The 22,871-nt window shown below is 35.6% G+C and overlaps 1 protein-coding gene across 3 annotated transcripts in view; it reads left to right on the forward strand.

Moving 5' to 3' along the window:
- LOC105467940 (cadherin 18) overlaps positions 1-22,871 on the forward strand; it is a 1,130,742-nt gene that overhangs the window by 340,844 nt on the left and 767,027 nt on the right. For all 3 annotated transcript variants that reach the window (XM_071099077.1, XM_071099078.1, XM_071099079.1), the window contains exon 2: positions 6,611-6,672. The gene's annotated coding sequence lies outside the window, so the exon portion shown is untranslated. The remainder of the gene's footprint in view (positions 1-6,610; positions 6,673-22,871) is intronic.

The following is a 22,871-nucleotide window of genomic DNA, read 5'->3' on the forward strand; positions in this document are numbered from 1 at the left end:
CCAAGCTTATTTAATTCGTTGGAAGAATTTAGTTCCTTGCAGTTGTAGAACTAGGTTTCCCATCTTCTGCTGGCTGTTAGTCAGATGTCACTTTCAGCTTCCAGAAGTAGCCCTTAGGACCTAACCAAAATAGTATCTTACTTCTGCTAAGTGAGCAGGAGAATCAGCTTGCTATGATGGAGTCTTACAACGTAACGTAACATATCGTAACATAATATCATACTAACAGACTGACTATCCCATCATATTCTTAGATCCTACCTACACTCAAGGTAAAATGATTACACAGTACCTGTACAATAGGGGATGGGAATCTACCACTCTCTGACATAGAGTTATTTAAGTCTTTCTGAAATGCAAAATATGTCCACCCCCTTTCAGGGTTCCTCAGATTCTCATCCCATTGCACCATCAGCTCAAAATCCAGAATCTCATCACAATATCGTCAATTCAGTATAACTTATAAATCAAATCCAAGCGTATATAAGAGGTCTCAGTGTAATTCATTAAGTAGAACTCCTGGAGCACAATTCTCTGCCTGTGAACTTGCACAATTTAAGAGATAAGTTATTGTCCCCCAACTCTCCCAATTTATAATGGTGGAACAAGGATAGGATTTTACTTATCAACGCTGTTTCAAAAATAGGAAAAATTGAAGATGAGCAGCAATAACTAGTCCGTAACACCCAATCAAGAAAATCCAGCATTTCAGAAGTGTTGGGGACAGCAATAGCTAGTACCTTACACTTCTGAAATGTTGGATTTCCTTGACTGGATTTTACGGCTTATCTAAAGGCTGTGGCTCTTGGTTGAGAAAATCTGTAAGGCATACCCTTAATTTATTGAAAGGAACTTAGTGTTAATTAAGTCTTCTTGACATTTTGAACTTTCCAAGATTTTAACTAAAGGTTGGGCAGTCACATCTCCACTTTTTTTTTTTGTTTATAAGATATACTTTCACCAGCCATTTTTGGTAGGCATCTCTTGCCACTTGGCAAGGCCAATTATTTTAAAAATAATCTACTTCTGTTCATGTCTAACCTTTCCGCAATCTCTCTCTCTCCTCTCACATTGTACTATAAACTGCAAGAAGAAACCGGGCAGCATCTGTGGCATTTAGCTATACAGTTGATGCTTGAACACCACAGGGGCTAGGGGGACTAACCCTCTATGCAGTAGAATATCCACAAATAACTTTTGACTTCTCAAAACTTAACTACTAATAGGTTACTGTTGACCAGCAGCCTTAGAGATAACATATACAGTTAACACATATTTTGTATATTCTGTGTATTAAATACTGTATTCTCAAGTAAGCTAGAGAAAAAAATGTAAATAAGAAAGTAATAAGAAAGGGAAAATAGATTTACTATTCATGAATGGAAGTAGATCGTCATAAAGGCCTTCATCCTTATTTTCTTCACATTGAGTAGTCTGAGTAGGAGGAGGAAAAGGAAGGGTTGGTCTTGGGGCCGCAGGGGTGGCAGAGGTGGGAGAAAGTCCACATATAAGTGGAACCATGTAGTTCAAACCTATGTTGTTCAAAGATCAGCTATATATCCAATTTCATCATTTAAAAGCTCTGATTGGTGCATAACCACAGGACACAGTTTTGCTAACATTCTTTTACTGCATAACACAATTCCATCTCTTCTAGCTTTCAGTAACATTCCTCACTTTCCTCTGAGCCCTCCCTCAGAGGGCTGAGGGCCTGAGCATCTTCAAAATCCAGTTTTCTAACAATTGGTTCAGGGGGATTCAGATTTTCACTCTTGTGCTTCTTAAAATCCTTCCAGCTTCTACTAACTTTCTGGTTTCAAAGCCAGTCACACTATTTTTAGGTATTCGTTGTAGCAGCACACCATTTTCAAGTCCCAAACACTATATTTGTTTCCTGTTGTGGGTGATAAATTATCTCAAGGCTTCCATGGGTCAGGATTTTGGACACGGCCTACCTAGGTTCTCTGCTCAGGGGCTTCACTAGCAAAAATCAAGGTTTTAACTACAGCTTGACTTATGAATTTCATAGTGAATCTCAGGGTCAGTACACCTGGAGTTCATCTTTTGATTACTCATACCAGCTTTCTCTGAGTTCTTTGTATACAAAACCAGGCAATTGCCACCTCTTCATATTCCTGTAGTGTTAGGGTATTTTAGGACTTTCTGTTTCTGATTTAATGATACTGAACACATAAGTATGAAACTAATAATAACCAAAAACATTCATGTTGTAAGATTTGGGCATTGAATTGAAAAATAATTAAAATTAAATACAAATAAAAACAAAATGTTATAACCATATATGTGATAATTTGTTCAAAAATTAATTGGTTGATTTTTGCTGATCCAATATCATATTAGAAATAGTGATTTAAGGTTAAACAGCATTAATATATCCAAATTTATGTGCAGTTTAACATTACAAACACAACTTTTCGCATGGAGGATTGTCCTTTCTGCTGTTTAAATTCAGTTATTGGAATGCTGACTGAAACCAAGTATAGTAAAGATGGTTAGCAAATTAAATGAGTAAATATTGGATGAAAAAATAGTTTTTGAATATGAGTTTTCCTTGGAGGAGGACGTGACTTCGGGAGTAAAGCTTACTTCAACAGACATCTTCTATGTATTTTTTTCTTACTGACACTCTTACGGAGAGTTTCTGATTTTTAAAAATAAAAACTTGAATTCTCATTTTTATTTAGCCTGGTTCTATAAAAACACAATGAGAAACTTACAACAAAGGATTCCAATATGTTATTATGCTGCCACATAATACTATGTTTTGCTGTTGTTATTTCTGGTCAACCTGCAGAGACTTTAGTTATTGTGATTATATTATAAACCTGTAAATTGGAGAATGAATTGAAATGAAGGGCTCTGCAAAATAACATAGAAAACTTTGAAGTACTGACCTATATAATAAGTGAGAATACATTTTGTACAACTACATACACATTTTTAACACATTCCTTCTCTAGTTAAGCGTATACTTTATTATTTTAAGAGCTCAGACATGAAAATGAATACTGCTGAAATTTTCTGTAAAATAATAGTTGCATTTTAAAACATTAGGCACACTGAGATTGATAAAGGAGACAAGATAGTGTAGTTTAAAGTGAAGTGAAATAGATGTTTCTTAGAAGTAAATATTATAAATTCTTTTTCAAAACTATTTGAATGGTTTCATTGCATTTAAATAAATGTATACAATGCAGGAAATTGAATTGTTTATTGGTGACATTTCCTAATTGACAGAGTTTTTGTCAATATACTAAGAACTATTGAAACTTAATTTTCTTCTGTCAGATATTAAACAGTTATTCAAGGAGACTGTATCACATTTAGAGTCAGAGCTGTGCATTGGGCTCTATGCACTGCAGAGGGTGCTGCTTATTCTATGGTAGCAATAGAGCCAAGATAAAATGATCAGCCATATGCTTTTTGCCTTCTTTCCAAAGAGTCTATATTAACCTTAGCACAAAATGTCAGCTATGTATAAATAGGTCCCCACATGCTTACACATGATTTTCCATAGAGTATAATATTCTAATAACTCAATTTTTAAAATTATCGCTTGAAAATCTTTGCTGCTTCTCACCCCAAATCATGTGAGCCTGGGTTGCAGTGTACATATTGTGCATTAGTTGTGATGAGCACCAGTTCCTAATGACAGCCCACGGGAACACTGTGTCATCAATAGTTCCTGGAATTAAACTTGGAAATCAGTCACATCAGATATTATTTACTCTTAGTTTTAAGGTGGTCATTTTGGAAAAGGTCCATGCAGGTGTTATGGTAACCCTGAAGCTTATGAGTACTACATGTTCTAACAGACTGTGGAAGTTTTGCCCTGACAAGCAGATAGAGGATGATGTTGGATGGATGGATAGATACAGACAGATAGATGATAGACAGATATATAGATGATAGAGACCACCAAGCTACTATAAATCTCGTTTTTCTCTTAGTACTTCCAGAACATCATAGCCCATTTCCTACTTTCCTCATCCTAGTGATTGCTATTTCTCATTTCCCTGACTTTAAAGGACTCAGTTCTTACATTTCACTCTTAGTTAACCCCTTGCAGACACTTCAGACTCTCTTCAACTCCCGATTTTTTTCACCCAGATTCCAGCTATCAGGTATCAGACATTTCTACTTTGACGAACACTGACACATCTTAACTTCTGTCTTCACAGTACTTAGGAAAACTTGATATACAACATATATTTGCCTATTTGGGTGTATACTTTTCTCTCATCCACCCCTCCCAGCATGCCCAAAATGTGAATGTGTCCAGAATTGGTGGGTTCTTGGTCTTGTTAACTTCAAAAATGAAGCCTCGGACCCTGGTGATGAGTGTTAGAGTTCTTAAAGATGTTGTGGCCGGAGTTTGTCCTTTCAGACATTCAGATGTGTCTGGCGCTTCTTTCTTCTGGTGGGTTCGTGATCTCGCTAGCTTCACGAATGAAGCTGCAGACCTTCCCAGTGAGTGTTCAGCTCAAATAAGCAATGTGAATACAAACTGTGAACAGCAGCAAAATTTACTGTAAGAGCACAAGAACACAACACCTACCACGTGGCAGGAAACCAGAATGGCTTGTCAGGCAGCCTGCTTTTATTCCCTTATCTGACCCCACCCACTTCATGCTGATTGGTCCATTTTACAGAGAGCTGAGTGGTTCATTTTACAGAGAGCTGGTTGGTCCATTTTGACAGAGTGCTGATTGGTGCGTTTACAATCCTTTAGCTAGGCACAGACTGCTAGGCAGAAGAGTTCTCCAAGTCCCCACTAGGTTAGCTAGATATAGAGTACTCATTGGTGCATTTACAAACTTTGAGCTAGACACAGAGTGCTGATTGGTATATTTACAATCCCTTAGCTAGACATAAAAGTTCTCCAAGTCCCCACTAGACTCAGCAGCCCAGCTGGCTTCACCTAGTGGGTCTCGCACCGGGGCCGAGGGCAGAGCTGCCTGCCAGTTCCGCGCCTTGCTCCCATACTCCTCAGTCCGTGGGCGGTTGATGGGACCGAGGGCGCTCCTGGAGGAGGCTCCCGCCCCGCGAGAACTCACCGCCACGGGGTGTTCCGGCATGGCGGGCTGCAGGTCCCGGTCCCGAGCCCTGCCCCACGGGGAGGCAGCTGAGGCCCCGCGAGAACTCCAGCACAGTGCTGGCGGGCTGCCACTGCTGGGGGACCCTGTTCACCCACTGCAGCTGCTGGTGGGGTGCTAAACCCCTCATTGCCCTGGGCTGGCGGCGCCGGCCGTTCCAAGTGCCAAGTGCGGGGCCCGCCAAGCCTGAGCCCGTGCCCGCGCCCGCCGGAACTCGCGCTGGACTGTGAGCGCTGCGCGCAGCCCCGGTTCCTGCCCCTGCCTCTCCCTCCACACCCCCCTGCAAGCGGAGGGAGCCGGCTGTGGCCTCGGCCAGCAAAGAGAGGACTCCCACAGTGCAGTGGCAGGCAGAAGGGCTCCTCACGCGCCGCCAGAGTGGACGCCGAGGCACAGGAGGCGCTGAGAGTGAGGGCTGCTAGCACACTGTCACCTCTCATAAGTACCATGAGGGTAGTGTCTTTTATCTCTTTTGTTATGTGTTGCATTCCTAGTATAAATAATAATGTTTGGCACATAGTAACACTCAATAAATAATTGCTGAATGACTGACATACTCCTAAAATGTTTGAGGCATCTGTTTGAGCTCTGTAAGTGTAATTTTTATCAGTTTTAGGAAATAGAAATCATGTATCAAATCACATTGTCAACTAAGGACATAGGAAGCTGATTTGGGCTAAGGTCAGGGAATAAGCATAATTCTTATGCTCCTGCTTTTGGCTTCTGAAAGGGATTATTATCTTCTGAGTACATATTTTTACCTCTTAGTTTTCTTCTTTTAATATTGACTTTCCAATGTTAACACTTCAATCCAATAAGCATTATGTTGTGTATACATACAACATATATATTATTCGGTATACTGCATGTAATGTATGCATTAGGGATTATATTCAAGTTTAATTTATTGAAATAAAAGTCATAATTCTAGAAAAATATATATTTTAATTGATTTACAATACTCCCTTGCTAATCATATTATACTTCAGGTTATACTGAACGTTGTTTCTTGCATTTCTATTCATATTCTCTTTGAAAGTATAGTGGTTATTCAAATCATAAAACATTAAATTTATGAAAATAACTTTTATAAACATTTTCTATTATGTAAAATCACTAAAATAGTTTATATTTAAATTTTGACCATGTTTAAGGCGTAATATTAAGTGTTTAAATAAATTGTAACACTGAAGTTAAAACTTCTTTATGTCATGATGTACCAAGGGTCAAAGAACAAGACTAAATTGCCCATGTCTACATGGCTAACACATGATGGAGCTAAAATTCTAACTGGACATAGTTTCAAAATGTCATGCCCTAAAAAGAAAAAAAAAATCTAGCAGTTCAAACCTATCAAAAATTTATCTCTTCAAAAATGTATTTGCTCTCCAAACTCAGTTCTGTTTAATGTGTAACATAATAAATATGTTGTAACTATGCATAGATTTGTATGTGTTGAAATATATGTTTTATATTTTTGTTTTATTTTTATGCAGGACTCAACCACAGCAACGTATAAGAAGAACACACACCAAACGTTCCTGAAGTGATTTATAAGGTAAAACTTATAATTTCTGTTATAAATTATGAATTTATAAATTTCTGCTAAAACATTTCTGTGATAAATTTCTGTAAAAATATTATAGAAATGTCAATATTGTTGTCGTAGTTTCTCTTAAGGACGTAGTTTCTCTTAAGGATCATCTAGAATTACACTGAATTATTTAGAAATTTAGCATATTCTGTGTTTTAAATCACTCTTTAAGAAACTCAACTTTTTTTTATTATATGGGTGGATACATGTGCAAGTTTGTTACATGAGTATATTGTACCCAGGTAGTGATATTGTACCCAGTAGTTTTTCAACCCATCCTCTCTCTCCTCCTTCTCCTTCCCTCCCTCTTCCAGCGGTCTTCCATGTCTTTCTTTTTGCCTTATTTATGTCCACGTGTGCTAATTTTAGCTCTCATTTATAAGTGAGAACATGTGATATTTGTTTTTGTTGTTGTTGTTGTTGTTCCTGATTTAATTTGCTTAAGATTATGGCCTTCAGTTCCATTCATGTTGCTGCAGAAGACATGATTTTATTCCTTTCTTATGGCTGCATAGTATTCCACGTTGTATGTACCACATTTTTTTTTTTTTTCCAATCTTCCAGTAATGGACACCTAGGCAGATTCCTTGTCTTTGCTATTGTGCCTAGTGTTGCAATGAACATACAAATGCATGTGTTCTTTGGTATAAAGATCTGTTTTCCATTGGGTATACGCACAGTAATGCAATTGCTGGATTGAATGGTAGCTCTGTTTTAAGTTCTTTGAGAACTCTCCCAACTTCTTGCCACTGTGGCTGAACATAATTTACACTCTAACCAACATGAATAAGAGCTGTCTTTTCTTTACAGCCTTTCCAGGATCTGTTGTGTTTGTGGTAGCAGGTGTCATTCTTTAATTCCATGTTTAGCACTCCCTTAAGGACCTCTTGTAAGGCTGTTCTAGTTGAAATAAATTCCCATAGCATTTGCTTATCTAACAAAAGTTTTATTTCTTCTGCACCTGTGAAGTTGGTTTGGTGGGAAATAAAATTCTTGGTTGTATTTTCTTTTCTTTAAGAATGCTTAAAATAGGCTGGGTGCAGTGGCTCATGCCTGTAATCCCAACACTTTAGGAGGATGAGGCAGGCTGATCACCTGAGGTCAGGAATTCAAGACCAGCCTGGCCAACATGTTGAAACCTGTCTCTATTAAAAATACAAAAATTAGCTGGGTGTGGTGGCACATGCCTGTAATCTCAGCTGCTTGGGAGGCTGAGGCAGGAGAATCACTTGAACCTGCAAAGTGGAGGTTGCAGTGAGCCAAGATCACACCACTGCACTCTAGCCTGGGCAACGAGCTAAACTCCATCTCAGAAAAAAAAAAAAAGAAAGAAAGAAAAAGATATGTGTCAATATCTTCTGACTTGTAAAGTTTTTAGTGAAATGTCTACTGCGCACCTCATGAGTTTTTGTACATGACTTTGTCCATGACTTGACCCTTCTCTCTAGCTTCCTTTAAGAACTTTTTCTTTTGTGATGACCTTGGTGAATCTGATGACTGTGTGCCCTGGGAATTGTCATCTTGTGTAGTATCTAGCTGACCTTCTCTGTATTTGTTGGATTTACATGTCAACCTCTAGGAGAATTAGAGAGACTTTTGTAGACTATATCTTCAAATATATATTCAAGCGTCTTATTCTCTCCCCTTCACTCTCAGGATTGCCAATGAGTAGATTTGTTCTCTTCGTATAATCCCACATTGCTTGGAGATTTTGTTTCACTTTTTATGTTCTTTTAAAATTTTTGTCTGACTGAGTTAATTCCAAGAACCAATCTTCAAGCTCTGAGAGTCTTTCCTCGGTTTGGTCAATTCCACTGTTAATTCTTCTGATTATGTTATTAAATTCTTGCAGTGAAAAGTTCAGTATGGTTCTTTTCAAAAAATGATTATTATATAATTTAGCTGTTGGATCATTTTACTGGATTCATTGGATCCCTTAGATGGGGTTTTAATGTTTTCTTGAATCTCGATGAGTTTCCTTAGCATCCAGATTTTGAATTTGATGTCTATCATTTGAATTATTTCAAACTAGTTAAGTTCCATAGCTGGGGATCTAGTGGACATGTTTAGAGATAAGCAGACACTCTCACTTGAATTTCCAGAACTCTTCTGCTGATTCTTCCTCATTGGGGAGGATAGGTGTTCCTTTACCCATGGTGTATGTTGAGTATAAGTAGTTGGCTATGTTTCTGGATACTTTCAGAGGGCTAGTCCTCTATACAAGACCTTTATGTGTCAGTGGATTCTTGTGCCTAGTTTCACAGGTATGTACATTAGCAAGATAATTTTTGGTGTTGTAGTTTGGGATACAACCTAGTAGATGATACTTTAGTGTAATGGCTGGTAGCTAGGCTACCACCCAGCTGCACAAGATGGTTGCATCTAGTCAGCCATCTTATCCTCCCACCCCTGAAATTACTCTTTTAAAGAATATTATTTAAACTATTGTTTCCTCAAATAAATAAACATTTTCTTACTGGTACACTTTTCAAATGTCATAGGACATAGGACCATCAAAGTAGCATTGACATTATGCCAACTTTTAGAGGTGTTACTAGATTTTTTTGTAGTTCAAATGTAGAGATATAACTGTTCCTGACTATTAATAATCATTTACCTATGTAAATCTCTTTTACTGATAATGTTTACTAACAAAAAGCCCTTATCATTGAATAATAACAAATTATAATAAGTGTCAATGTTGAAAAATATAGATTGATAGTTGATAAAATATACCTTTCACTGTTTTGATGAGTGATTTTTTTTTTTTTTTTTGCTTTTTGTTTTTTGTTTGAGATAGAGTCTTGCTCTGTCGCCAGACTGGAGTGCAATGGCGTGATCTAGGCTCACTGCAACCTCCATCTCCTAGGTTCAAGCAATTCTCCTGCGTCAGCCTCCTGAGCAGCTGGGACTAAAGGCGTGTGCCACCATGCCCAGCTATTTTTTTGTATTTTTAGTAGAGAGGGGGTTTTACATGTTGGCCAGGATGGCCTCGATCTCTTGACCTTGTGATCCACCCACTTCAGCCTCTCAAAGTGATTAATAATTTTTGTATACAGTTGCTTTGCATAATAAAAAACAACTGCATAAATATTTGAATTTTTTCAAAAAATGAAATATAAGAAAGCAAGTTTTAAATCAAATATACCATTTTAACTTACTTTGTGTAAAGTATACTTCATAACACATATTCTGTATAGTTTCCTAACTTTTTAGATTAGTATGTATATGTGGTATGAAATTCTCATTATTTGTATAAATGAAAAGGATTAAAAGTGCTGATACTGCAAAACATTCAATATTCTCAAATCAAATCTATTGTTTCACATAATGTGCTCATTATTATTTTTGAGCATTAATTTGAAATATGGATCTTTCCTTTTGGTAATATATTAAATGCAATGCAGCAACAGCAAAATATAAACCAAATCACAATCCATTCAATCCGAAGAGACAAGGCCATCCAGTTTTTAAGTGTAGATCCCGCCTGCCTCATCCCACACCACTGTATGTTTCCTCAATGCTCCTCAAAACACTCCAACCTTGATTACATTACAAACTTAGCAAGGTTGAGTTTTCTATTACCTGGGCTCAGAACATATCCCTATTGAAAATACAATTTTTTTGTTTGAAAATACTTTTTGGATGCAGGAACACATGTTGTAACAATAAAAAAGATATAAAAAGCATATTATGAAAGATTTTGTAGCATACATGGCTTCATTATCTTAATCAATCATGTTGTTACAAAGAAGCATAGTTTTATCTATTGGTGTGAGCATACTTCATCATTATTGTAAAAATACAGTGGGTGGGTGTGTTTTATGAAAAAAATTGCATCAATCTTCCTGTCCCAGAATGCAAATGAAAAATTTATAACTTTAAAAATTAAAATATAATTATAATTTATTAAATTATTTATTGTGTTTAAATTTTACAGCACCATCCCTAAGTCTGTAGGTAATTGTACACAGAATTATATTTATACTGAATAAATTTTTCTGCATGTTAGAGCTAAGTTTCATAGCACAATTTCAGAAAGGGTTATAGTAGAGCTTGTAGAACATCACAGATTTTATCTCACAAGTTAAAGCTCAATTACAGCTCAGTTTTTATGTTAGTTCAAGTTTCCATGGCTTTAAGTCAAATTAACAGAATTATATGCAATGTAAAGGGGAAGAATATGATGACAATGTTCACTTACTGAATTTTACCTAAATGCATTAGTCTAGCTGGGTGCCTTTGCTCACTCACGTCTGTAATCCCAGCACTTTGGGAGGCCGAGGCGGGTCGATCACTTGAGGCCAGGAGTTTGAGGCCAGCCTGGTTAACATGGTAAAACCTGGTCTCTACTAAAAGTAGAAAAATTACCTGGGTGTGGTGACATGCGCCTGTAATCCTAGCTACTCAGAAGGCTGAGGCAAGATAGCTTTGTTGAACCCAGGAGGCAGAGGTTTCAGTGAGCCGCAAGATGGCTCCACTCCAGCCTGGGTGACAGAACAAGATACAATCTCAAAAAAAAAAAAAAAAGTCGTGGGCCGTAGCTCATGCCTGTAATCCCAGTACTTTAGGAGGCTGAGGTGGGTGGCTTACGAAGTCAAGAGATCGAAACCATTCTGGCCAACAAGGTGAAATCCCATTTCTACTAAAAATACAAAAATTAACTGGGCATAGTGGCGGGCACCTGTAATCCCAGCTACTCAGGAGGCTGAGGCAGGAGAATCCCTTTAACCCGGGAGGTGGAGGTTGCCGTGAGTCTTGATCACGCCCCTGCACTCCAGCCTGACTCCGTCTAAAAAAAAGATTGTCAGACTCCAACATTGCTGAAACATTTTTAAAGGAAGTAGAACAACAACAACAAAAAAGTGGAAGAAAAGATTTTACACAAATTGTCTTTGTAAACTGAGCCCTAATCATGTCTTTATGTTGACTTTACATTAAATCTCACTTAATCTTCAGCTCTCTTAAGTTATTCTTGAAGTGATATTGTAAAATATAACACTCTGAGAGCTTAAATATCAAGAGCGTTTCAACAGTGAAGACAGATTTGGTATTAATGTCCCTGAAAAAGGAAATTTTTTTCTACTGTTTTGGTTAGTCATGTTTGTAATTTTCATCTCAATTTGCATCCTTAAAAAAAAGTCCCCAGTGTGGGAGTCAGCAGTTTCCTAGTTAAGGATGTGGGCTTTCATTTCTGAATGTTCACACTCTTCTTCCCATTTATAACCGATAAAAGTAAATATTTCATCAAAATTTTCTCCAGACAAAAAATTCTCCAAAAGGCACATTTTCACTTTAATGATTGATTTGTCTTTACAACAGAATTCAAAAGATGCTTGTTGATTTTTTAGCGAAGTAGAACCATAAACTGAATTATAAATTTTAAAGGAGTTAAGTTATTTCATAATTTAAGACTTTCCCAAGTTTAGTAGGCAATTACATAAAAAATTATTTATTTAAATGAAATGAATGTCAGTACATAATTTATACAGATTTATACTAAAACTTATCTCACACCATTTTGATGTTTTAAAAATAATTTTAAAAAAAATCACATAATGAGTTTTGCTTGATCATATTATTTAATATTCTCTTTTGTTTTCAGAAAAATGCTGAGTACTAATATATCTATTGTTGTACAGTTAATATTAGAAACAAAGATACTTTGCTGTGCTTTTCCAATAATACTTTAGTTGTTTTTCTTTGTGTTTATTTATATATGACTTTCTTAGTCCAATAGGTATTCCTTATGTTGTTACATAAAATAATCAAGCACATTGTATAACCTCACACATGGCAATATGTAATAGGCTGTAATTCTGTAGTCATTAATATTTATTTAGTGCATGCCTTAAGTGATTGGTGTTTGTAAACTCATTTACTCCTCAAAATTACTCGTGATGTAGGTGTGATTACTTTCTAGAAGAATTGTGGATAAAATTGAAATGGTGTTATTTTAAAATATCAACTAAAACAAAAGTAATTAAGTTCAACATTTGCTTAAACTTGTATTTTTAAGTACAAAGCAGTGAAACTTGTCAAATGTCATCCAACAATCAGCATGGAGCCTCTGCCTGCAGAAGGTCACCCAGGATTGACTTATTTTTCTGTTTGGTTTGAACTGGTAAAAACTCTGGTTTCTAGATACAGTTGTTGAGAGATATATACTCTGTTTCCCAAATAAGTAGTTCTGGAAAAGGGCATCAGAGAATTCTCTGTTTATGAGAAAAGTGGCCCTCAACTGCTTCTGCTGCTGCTGGTTTGGGTGCAGAGGTCCATGGCAAGGAGAATTTGTGCTTGTGTCTCAGATGAACATTTTTCCCTTGTCACATAGCCATGGTAGATTTATAAAGACTTGTTATTCCCTGGGGGGACAGAATCAAGCTGACAGTTTATGAGAAAGAATATGATTATGCACTTTTCAAGTATCTTGCACATTTGTTGATGAACAGCATTATTCATGTTGCTTAAAGTCAAGCATCTCTTCTGCTTACTCAACAGTGTCAGCTGTTTGAAACATGTCTCATTGAAGAAATAACCCAGATCCAGTCGGCAGTAAATCTATCATCTCAGTATTTTAAGTCTCACCAAAATCTTCAATTTCTTTGAAAAGTAACCTTATATGAGACTTCAAAAAAATTCAGTGATCACACACTTCACATTTAATATAAATTGATGGAAAACTAGTGTGCGTTTATGAACAAATAATATTTATATTTTTGGAAGATTGCCAAGTAAAATAATTATTTTTTAGAAAAATGTGGGTAGATATTTTAGCGGTCTAGTCTTCTTTGAGCTCATTGCAAATTTTCTCATAAATTTTCTTGCTTCTAAATGTTCTGTGGACTTCCACTTTAATTAAAATTCTTTATAACTTGTTCTATGACTAATTATTTAACTACTATCTATTATTGACAAGTCAGAGTGGCAAAATGTTTTTTTTTAAACTACTAGAATTGTTGTTTTCCTAAAAATATATCTTTTTTTTTTTTTTTTTGATGGAGTCTTCCTCAGTCGGCCAGGTTGGAGTGCAGTGGCGTGATCTTGGCTCACTGCAACCTCTGCCTCCCGGGTTCAAGTGATTCTCCTGCCTCAGCCTCCCTAGTAGCTGGGATTACAGGCGCTTGCCACCATGCCCAGCTAATTTTGTGTTATTATTATTATTGTTGTTATTATTATTTTGAGATGGAGTCTCGCTCTATTGCCCAGGCTGGAGTGCAATGGCACAATCTTGGCTCACTGCAAGCTCCACCTCCTGGATTCACGCCATTCTCCTGCCTCAGCCTCCCAAGTAGGTGGGTCTACAGGCGCCCGCCACTCCGCCCGGCTAATTTTTTGTATTTTCAGTAGAGACGAGGTTTCACCATATTAGTCAGGATGGTCTCGATTGATCTCCTGACCTCGTGATCCACCCAACTCAGCCTCCAAAGTGCTGGGATTACAGGCGTGAGTCACCGCGCCCAGCCCATCTTTCGTTCATCTATTAACAGAATACCAATTCCATCTTACCTAGTCTACTGTCTTAACAACTGTAGTTAACTAACCATATCAAGGACAGTGTCTTTACCATATTTATTTTTACATTTTACCTTTTTGCCTGCTCTATTGAACCCCGCTCCTGCTTCCCCCAAGGCTAGTTAACATTACTTAGCAAAAGATAGCTTCATATATACTAATTATATTTAACTAAGGAAGGAAAGTAGTGAAGGGCCAATTTTATAGAATATACCTCCAGAAATACTCATGGAGTATCAGGAGGCTGAGATCTGAAGAGGGGTAGGGAAGGAACAGCATCTTTACTCTTGGTCCATTTGCATGAACTCGTTTATAGGATTAACAAAATGTTAGACTGCATGGGTGGGAAGGCATTAATTGTGAAGGAATCAACTGTGGTTGATATGGCTCCTGTGGATGAGGAGATGGGAGAAACCCAGAAAGAAGGATATCAGGGGTAAGCTGAGCATGAGGAAAAGAACTGAGTGTAGCTGATTAACCTATCATGTGATATTGCCTTGATTTTGAAAATCAAGGAAAGCAAGAATTCCCAAATCCTAGGTATTTTCATGTTATGCATAAAAATATGAGATGCCAATTTAAAACCAATTTATTATGTGATTTGCACATATACTTTCATTTAATATTTAGAATAATCCAGTTAAACAGGTATCATGTCTGTTTTATGGATGAGGAAACTAACTTGATTAATTGTGAGTTCTTCTGGAACTGATTCCTTGCTCTTAACCATCATGAATGGGGGATGTATATAGTTTTATTCACCCAGAAATGCATCATGGTTGAGGCAATCTGGTAATCAAAGCCAGTGGTTTCTTCTTAATTATTAATAGATTATTATCTTGCTTGCATTTTTACTTCCTTTATTTTTCCCTCAAGTAAAATAGAAGAAATCCTGTTTCAAATACCTTCAAAGCATGTTCAAAATGTTGCTTCTTTATGAATTTTTTCCTGCCTAGAGTTTTATACCTTTGATTAAATTCTCAATAGATCTGCTACTTAAAAGGATTTTGAATAAATAAAAACAACAACAAAGGGATAGACACAAATCATACCGAAATATAGATCGTTTGGAAAACAGCTGTGTTTGTAACTGGTTTACTAATTACAGTAGGCCATCATTGATATACAAAAATAATGAATAGTCACCAGAATAAAGTTTGTGCAACTGAGAGAGGATTTTTATAAGGCAGTTTTATAAAAGAGTAGCATGGCATCTATACACATTTTCTGACTTAATTTCTGTGTATTTAATTTGATACGTTATATAATTAACTCAAAGACAAACTGTGTAGTAAGTACTTGTTTGGGCCTACTACTTTTGTACTTGGCAGCACCTTATGAATCTATAGATAATATTTTCCATACTTTTATATGCTACTGCTTGCTTCTCCTCCTATAAATTATGGTAGTCTTTCTTCAGCTAACCATCAATCAACATGGTCCTCCATTAAAACAAGGACAATAATAATCACAGCATCTCAGCATCACACGGTCCTTTTCTGCATAAGGGCTTGCGAAGCAAAAATAATGTTAACATTAGCTCTTGCCACATTAGCTATATATTACTCCCTTCTGAAAATCTGTATCATAGGACAGTTAAGAATAAAAGCTACTTAGACCATAATTTCCAAGGAGTGCCACGAAATACTGAGGATTTCGGTGCTACAATAGTGCTCTAAAGGTTTTTATTGTGCATTATATGCATGTTTTTATGTGTGGTGTGGGTGTATTTTAATAGGGGGCACTGACTTATCTCAAATCATATCCTTCAACTTTATAAGCATTTTTGAGTGATTACAATGCCAAGCTCTGTGCCAGGCACTGCAATTTAGGTTAGTGATCTCTTTGATTGTTCTTAAAATCTGATAAGAAAGGTATTACTTTCCCGATTTCTTCAGAGAAGAACTTATTAAACAACTCAATCTAGATCAAGTGGGCATTCACACTCAGGTTTTCTGGCTATAATTTTAGAACCTTCTCTCCTATCACAACTGACCTGTTTGACAGCTATTTTCTTTTTGCCTTACCCTGTGCTGTAATTCCTGTTGTACCTCAAAAAATAAATTGTTTTTCATAATATTTGTTCTTGGATTCGAATTCAGGCATATTTATGGGGATATAAAAATGATTTAGAACCTCTTTTGATACAGTTTCACTCGCTTCAGACTAGAATGCCATCTTTTTCAACATTATTTCAGAAATGGTGTATCCAGATTGTTTTATATGAAGGTAAAATAAAGTTTGGGTCTAATTCCAGTGTGAAAGAGGGTTTTATTTATTAAGCCTGCTCTGCAAGGAAAAGAAAAGCCATTTTATAGAACTGAGGACATATCTACTAAAAAATGGCTGTTAACTTCTGATTTAATGCAACTCTTGGGTGCCAGTAAATCAGCAAGAGGGATACCAAGTCAAATATAAGATTTTTAAGTTTGGAGGTTTCTTGTCAACTATTGTTTTTTGCATTTAAATGCAGACATTAAATCTGTCATTTAAAGGCTGAATAGAATAAAGAAAAGACAAACTAGATATGTTTGTTTCTTTCTCTCTCTTTCCTTGATTTAGGAGATTGTTTTACTAGGATCTTTATTTATCTTACTGGCATATAATTTTTTCAAGTTGAATGCAGAGGAAAGGACATTACAAGCAACAACATGTATTTGATGATAAAATAATACATTACGTAAAGTCATGTACAATTCAAATTTTGAAAATTATAAACTGTCAAGAAAACATGTAATATTTTCATCTATTTATCATAAACAAACTTTATTACTTTTAATTTTACGAGCCTAAAACATGAAATTGTCAATTTTTTAGGCTTATGTTGTTCCTTAAATTTTTAGAAACCAGCCAATAAGAAATCAAGATTTTTTGAGAAATTTGGAAGTAGAGAGTTTGTTAAATATATTTGGTTGTTCTTTTCTACTGTTGCAATGATGAGGTTAGTTCAATATGGGCATATGTGCCAGGGACACTGAGTACAAGACATTGCTGGACAATGATGACAATGACTTATCATCATTACAAGATGGTAACTCTAATAATCTCCCTGCAGAACTCATTATCATGTCAGAAATAGTTTTTTGAACAGAAAAAATATGTAGCTCATGCTTTTGTGTCACTGCTTTCTTTGACAGTCTTATTCGGAAAACTTCTTTATCACATTAGGTTAGATCATTCAACATGGAATTTCAAATATAAAATTCAGCCACCCTCAGTGGAGGTTGTTATAATTTGTATGTTGTCACAACATATAATTTGTATGTGACAACATACAAATTATGTTTGTATGTTGGTGATAATTATTTTTTTCAATCGTGTTAAAATCATAATATTTGGCATATATATCTTCTAAGCAAAATATATAAATACTATGTAATACTCAATATTTCAATCAGTCTTCATACATTTTTAACTCAGGAATGTCAAAAAATTTCAACTGAACGTTCAGAGGTCTGAGCATACCGACCTGTCTGCTTTTTGACTCTTATGAGCTGTATGACCCTGTATAAATAGTGTACTTTTTCTGGGCCTCTGATTAATTCATTATATGATAATTAGTGGTGGGACTGAAGTGGGGGTTCCCAAGTGCCAACCCTTGAGCTAGTGCCTTTCCATTATAAAGTTTCACTGGTCTAGGCTACAATGATAAACATAATTGCTGAGTTTATTGTAATAGCATATTATTTTCATTTATGAGTATGCTTTATATAATATTTTAAAATGTTAGATTGTATACTCATAAAAGTTTAAAAAACCATAATAAAAAATTGGCTTTTTGGATGGCTAGGACTCTTTTTGGAACAACATAAATGTAAATGTACATTTTGGAGACAGAGATATTTCTATTTACACAGTGAGCTAGATGATAACGTAGAATCACTGAAGATTTTATTAAATGTAATAATGGTGTCATACTTGTCATCATGTGAAAAAAAATCTTTGTTTTCTAGTGATTCATGAAAATTTATTTAGATACAAATTTATTGATATATAAGTGTTGTAAAATAATTTGTCAAAATATGTGAATAAAACATATTTGCCACAATGTTCAGAGTTGTTACATCTGGGTTACAGATAGAATGCGATTGTCCACTAATAATCCTTTTTGTAGGTGTTTTGCTGCTAATTGACTGCCCAAATTGGGGCTAGTTAGGTAACTTACAAAGACAAAGTTCTAACACATTAAATGTGAACAAAAGAGAGATGTCCTCTTCCAGGCTCAGCCCCTGGACAACTGCTATGCCTGCTTCTCCAGGCAGCTTCAGTTCCTGGCTATCTAACCGGAAGAGAGACTACACCCAGGAAGACCTTAGAATCCATTTATTGAATAGAACAAAGCTTTCGATACACTGAGTCCCTGAGCCACTGGATAGAAGAGGGCTAACCCACCCATCTGCTTACTTGCCCAATACTTTCATATGAGCAACAATTAAACATGAATTGTATTTGAACCATTGTAAGATTTAGAATTAATCTTACTACAAAAGCTGACCTTATCATAAGTAATACAGTGATGATTGTTTTCTTGCTTGATCTCAACGGAGAATTTATTAAAAATGGCAAAGTAGAATGGTTTGAGTTTGAAAGACAAGAGAAAGTTGTCTTTCAACTTTCAGGAATAAAGTAAAGAATATTTAAATATTGTTATGGGATCATGTTTTGCTGTCTACTCAGCTTCAGTAGATTTTTCTAATTTAAAAATGATTTTAAAGTAAACACAACTGTAAGAAAAATACTTTTCATAATATCTTTATTTGTGAAAATAGACTGGTAATTCTTGGATAGCTATTCCATTTACAGATATATATATATATTCTCAATGAAACCCAAAACCAAGAATCAGCCTTAAAAGTAAGGGATGAAATCCTGTCATTTGGGACAACTTGGATGAACCTGAGAGACAGTATAAGAGAAATAAGCCAGGGACAGCAAGACAAATATCATATGATCTCATTGATATGTGGAATCTTTAAAAGTTGAACTCATAGAAGTATACGGTACAGTGATAGTTACCAGAGGCTGCCAAGTCAGGCAGTGGACGGGGAAAAGGGAGATGTTGTAGTAAATAATAATGCCTTGTATATTTCAAAAATGCTAAAAGAATACATTTTAATTGTTTTCACCACAACCAAATGATAATCATGTTAGGTGATAAATTTGTTTATTATCCTAATTTAACCATGCCACATTGTAAACATATATCAAAATATCACATTGTACCTCATAAATACATACAATTATTATGATATTCAGAAAAGAATAAAATTGATTAAACTTTTATTTCCATTGTAAAATTATATTTTACATCTCTTCATAATTTAAAACTCAGCCAACCAAAACTTTACGGAGAAAATTACTGTTTTTAATTTTGCCTTTATTTATTCTATGTGTACTTGACACATGTTGTAGCTTTCATTTTCTCAACTTTTTATGCCTATTTTTTCAGAAATCAGATTTAGCAAACAAATATTGAGAGTTTAAACAGTGCCTCTGACTAAGCAAGATTTTTATATCTATTTTTGTTTGTTTATTTTTTTGAGACGGAGTCTTGCTGTGTTGCCCAGACTGGAGTGCAGTGGTGCCATCTCGGCTCACTGCAAGCTCCGCCTCCCGGGTTCACACCATTCTCCTGCCTCAGCCTCCCGAGTAGCTGGGATTACAGGCGTCCACCATCATGCCCGGCTAATTTTTTTTTTTTTTTTTGTATTTTTAGTAGAGATGCGGTTTCACCATGTTAGCCAGGGTGATCTTGATCTCCTGACCTCGTTATCTGCCCATTTAGGCCTCTCCAAATGCTGGAATTACAAGCATGAGCCACCACGCCCAGCCAATTTCTATATGTTAAAACATATGTATTCGTCTCTGAAGAGTTAGAAATAATTATCCTTATGGAGGTAGGGCCTCAGGTTTGCCATCAAAGCTCCTCTGCAACATCATCCTTAAGTCTATAAAGCGCTTTTAGCCATTAACCCAAGCATGCCCACACACACTCTCACACCACGGTCAGGCACTCCACCAAGCCTCTCATCTGCTTTTAGGACTGGTGTAATATGAAGAATATATGCTTGAAGCTAGGTTTCGATATCAGAGAGATCTGAGGCCTGGGTTCAAATCCCAGTTCTAGTAATTATTTGCTGATAGAGTTAAGAAAATTATGCCTAAATGTTCTCACCTATTTTTTAAAAAAGTTGTTTTGACACTTTTACAAGAAGTTAATAATGTAATACTTGACACATATTAAGGAATTCCATAAAGATAACCCTTTTTCATATTTTTGTTAATATCCATTATACAGAGGAAGACTGTAAATGTAATGTTTTGTTTTCTCATATTTTCAAAATGAGGATACATGCTTTGAAATTGTTCTAATTTGGTAATTTATTCACATAAATGAAAAAAGAAAAATATAATAATTGCCATTTTCACCATTTGATGAAATATGTAAATCTGTCTATAACGCTACTCTTTCAGCTTTATTCATGTTTTTTTCTATATCATCAAACTTCTTCAGAATACATTTCTCTTCTTAAGGTGGTTTCTGTTCAATGGTTCTTTTTTTCCCCCCTTAAACAAGCAGCACAAAATAAAAGGCAGAACTTGAGAATAAAACATTAGCTTACTGAGCCTTTAATAGATTATACATCCTCAGTTCTCACTGGGCAGAGCTTCTAGCTATGTAAGACAGCATGGCTTTAATGAAGCTTTACAGATATTAAAACAGATTCAAGAAGAAAAGAGTATAATCAGGAATTATTGTGAGTATTTTGCTTTAGAAAGAATATATTTCAAAATGTGTCTGAACTACACAGTCAAATATTATTGCATACTTGCGAGTGTTGAAGCAATGCATTTAAAACAGAATTGAAAGAAGGAAGTAATCAAATTTTGCTGAGGTGTGTATGGAATTAGTAATGTATCAAGTCTGGTCTTTAATACTTTTAAAAATACTTGTGTGATGCATTCTTCAAAGTGCTACAGAAAATAAATTTATGCACACAGTTTTCAGCCTATAAAGAACTATCATATATTTTGTCTCAATTGATACTTACAATATGAATCAAAAATCATATCTTAATTTTTTGATCAAATCAGTTTCTAATTGCCAACTAATTTTTTTTAGTACTACTAACATTTAATTTGATAAAAACTAATGTATTAAATCTAAACTTGGATATCCACTATTGTTTTGCTTTCCTTTAGCGTTAGTAATCATATTATTCTTTTTTTAAATTATACTTTAAGGTCTAGGGTACATGTGCACAGCATTCAGGTTTGTTACATATGTATACATGTGCCCTGTTGGTTTGCTGCACCCATTAACTCATCATTTACATATTATTCTTCACTATTTTTTCCTTTTTTGTTCTAAAATACGTATATTATCTTCTAGTACATATTTTTCTATTATGCCACTTCAATGTGGGGTAATTCACTTAGTAAATTTTCCTTTTCAGAAGTCCATATTCTCTGTTTATTCTTTTTTATTTCAACACTTCTTTACCTCATAACATGTGTGCATCATTGTAACCAGGTGATAATTTCTGAAGGCCCAGATCCGAGAGACTCTTAATTAAACAAAAGGCAAGCAACAGTGGTGGAAGTTAATAGAAGATAAAGATACATTTTGAAAGATTGTCAAGCATCTTCATATTCTCACTTAACTATAAATATTTTTAACATTATTAAAGTATTATTGACATGCGTAAACTAAAAATATTTAGAGTGCAAAATGTGATGCAATTTGAAATATAGATATGAAGTCATCAGTACAAAGTAGTATATATTTTCACTATCTAGAAAAGTTTCTTTTATTTTGTCATTCTTTCATAATCCTTTCTGCATTCTCATCTCCTTAACCTGTGTCTGGTAGTATAAATTACTTTGCATTTACCAGAACTTTTAAATTTATTTATTTTTTGTTTTTTGGAGTTGGCGTCTCGCTCTGTCACCCAGCCTGGAGTGCAGTGGCACGATCTCGGCTCACTGTGACCTCCGCTTCCCGGGTTCACGCCGTTCTCTTGCCTCAGCCTCCTGAGTAGCTGGGACTACAGGCATCTGCCAGCATGCCCGGCTAATTTTTTGTATTTTAGTAGAGATGGGGCTTCACCGTGTTGCCCAGGCTGGTCTTGAACTCCTGAGCTCAGGCAATCTGCCTGCCTCTACCTCCCAAAGTGCTGGCATTATAGGTGTGAGCCAACGCGCCCGGCCTACTGGAGAATTTTATAAATAGAATTATTCAGTACATACTGTTTTTTCCCCTTGTTCCTTGTATTAAGCATCATTATTTTTTAGATACATCCACATGATAGTATGTATCAATAGTTCATTCTTTTTATTGCCAAATTATATTCCATTTATTTCATTTGGAAAACTAAGTATACTACAGTTTAATTGGAGCATAGTTTTCTTAGCATGTATCTATCAAGAGGTATTTGGGTTGCTTACAGCTTTTTCCCATGAGAGATAAAACAGATCTAAGCATTAGTAGCCATTATATGGAAATATTCATAGCCTTTATATGCTTAATCACAGCATAGTGGTTTTTTTTTTTTTAGCATGCATCTATCAAGAGATATTTGGATTGTCTACAGTATTTGCCTGTGTCGAATAGAGCAACTCTAAACATTCATAGCCTTTATATGGCC

Source organism: Macaca nemestrina, chromosome 6 (genome assembly GCF_043159975.1).
Source record: "Macaca nemestrina isolate mMacNem1 chromosome 6, mMacNem.hap1, whole genome shotgun sequence".
Classification (NCBI taxonomy): Eukaryota; Metazoa; Chordata; class Mammalia; order Primates; family Cercopithecidae; genus Macaca; species Macaca nemestrina.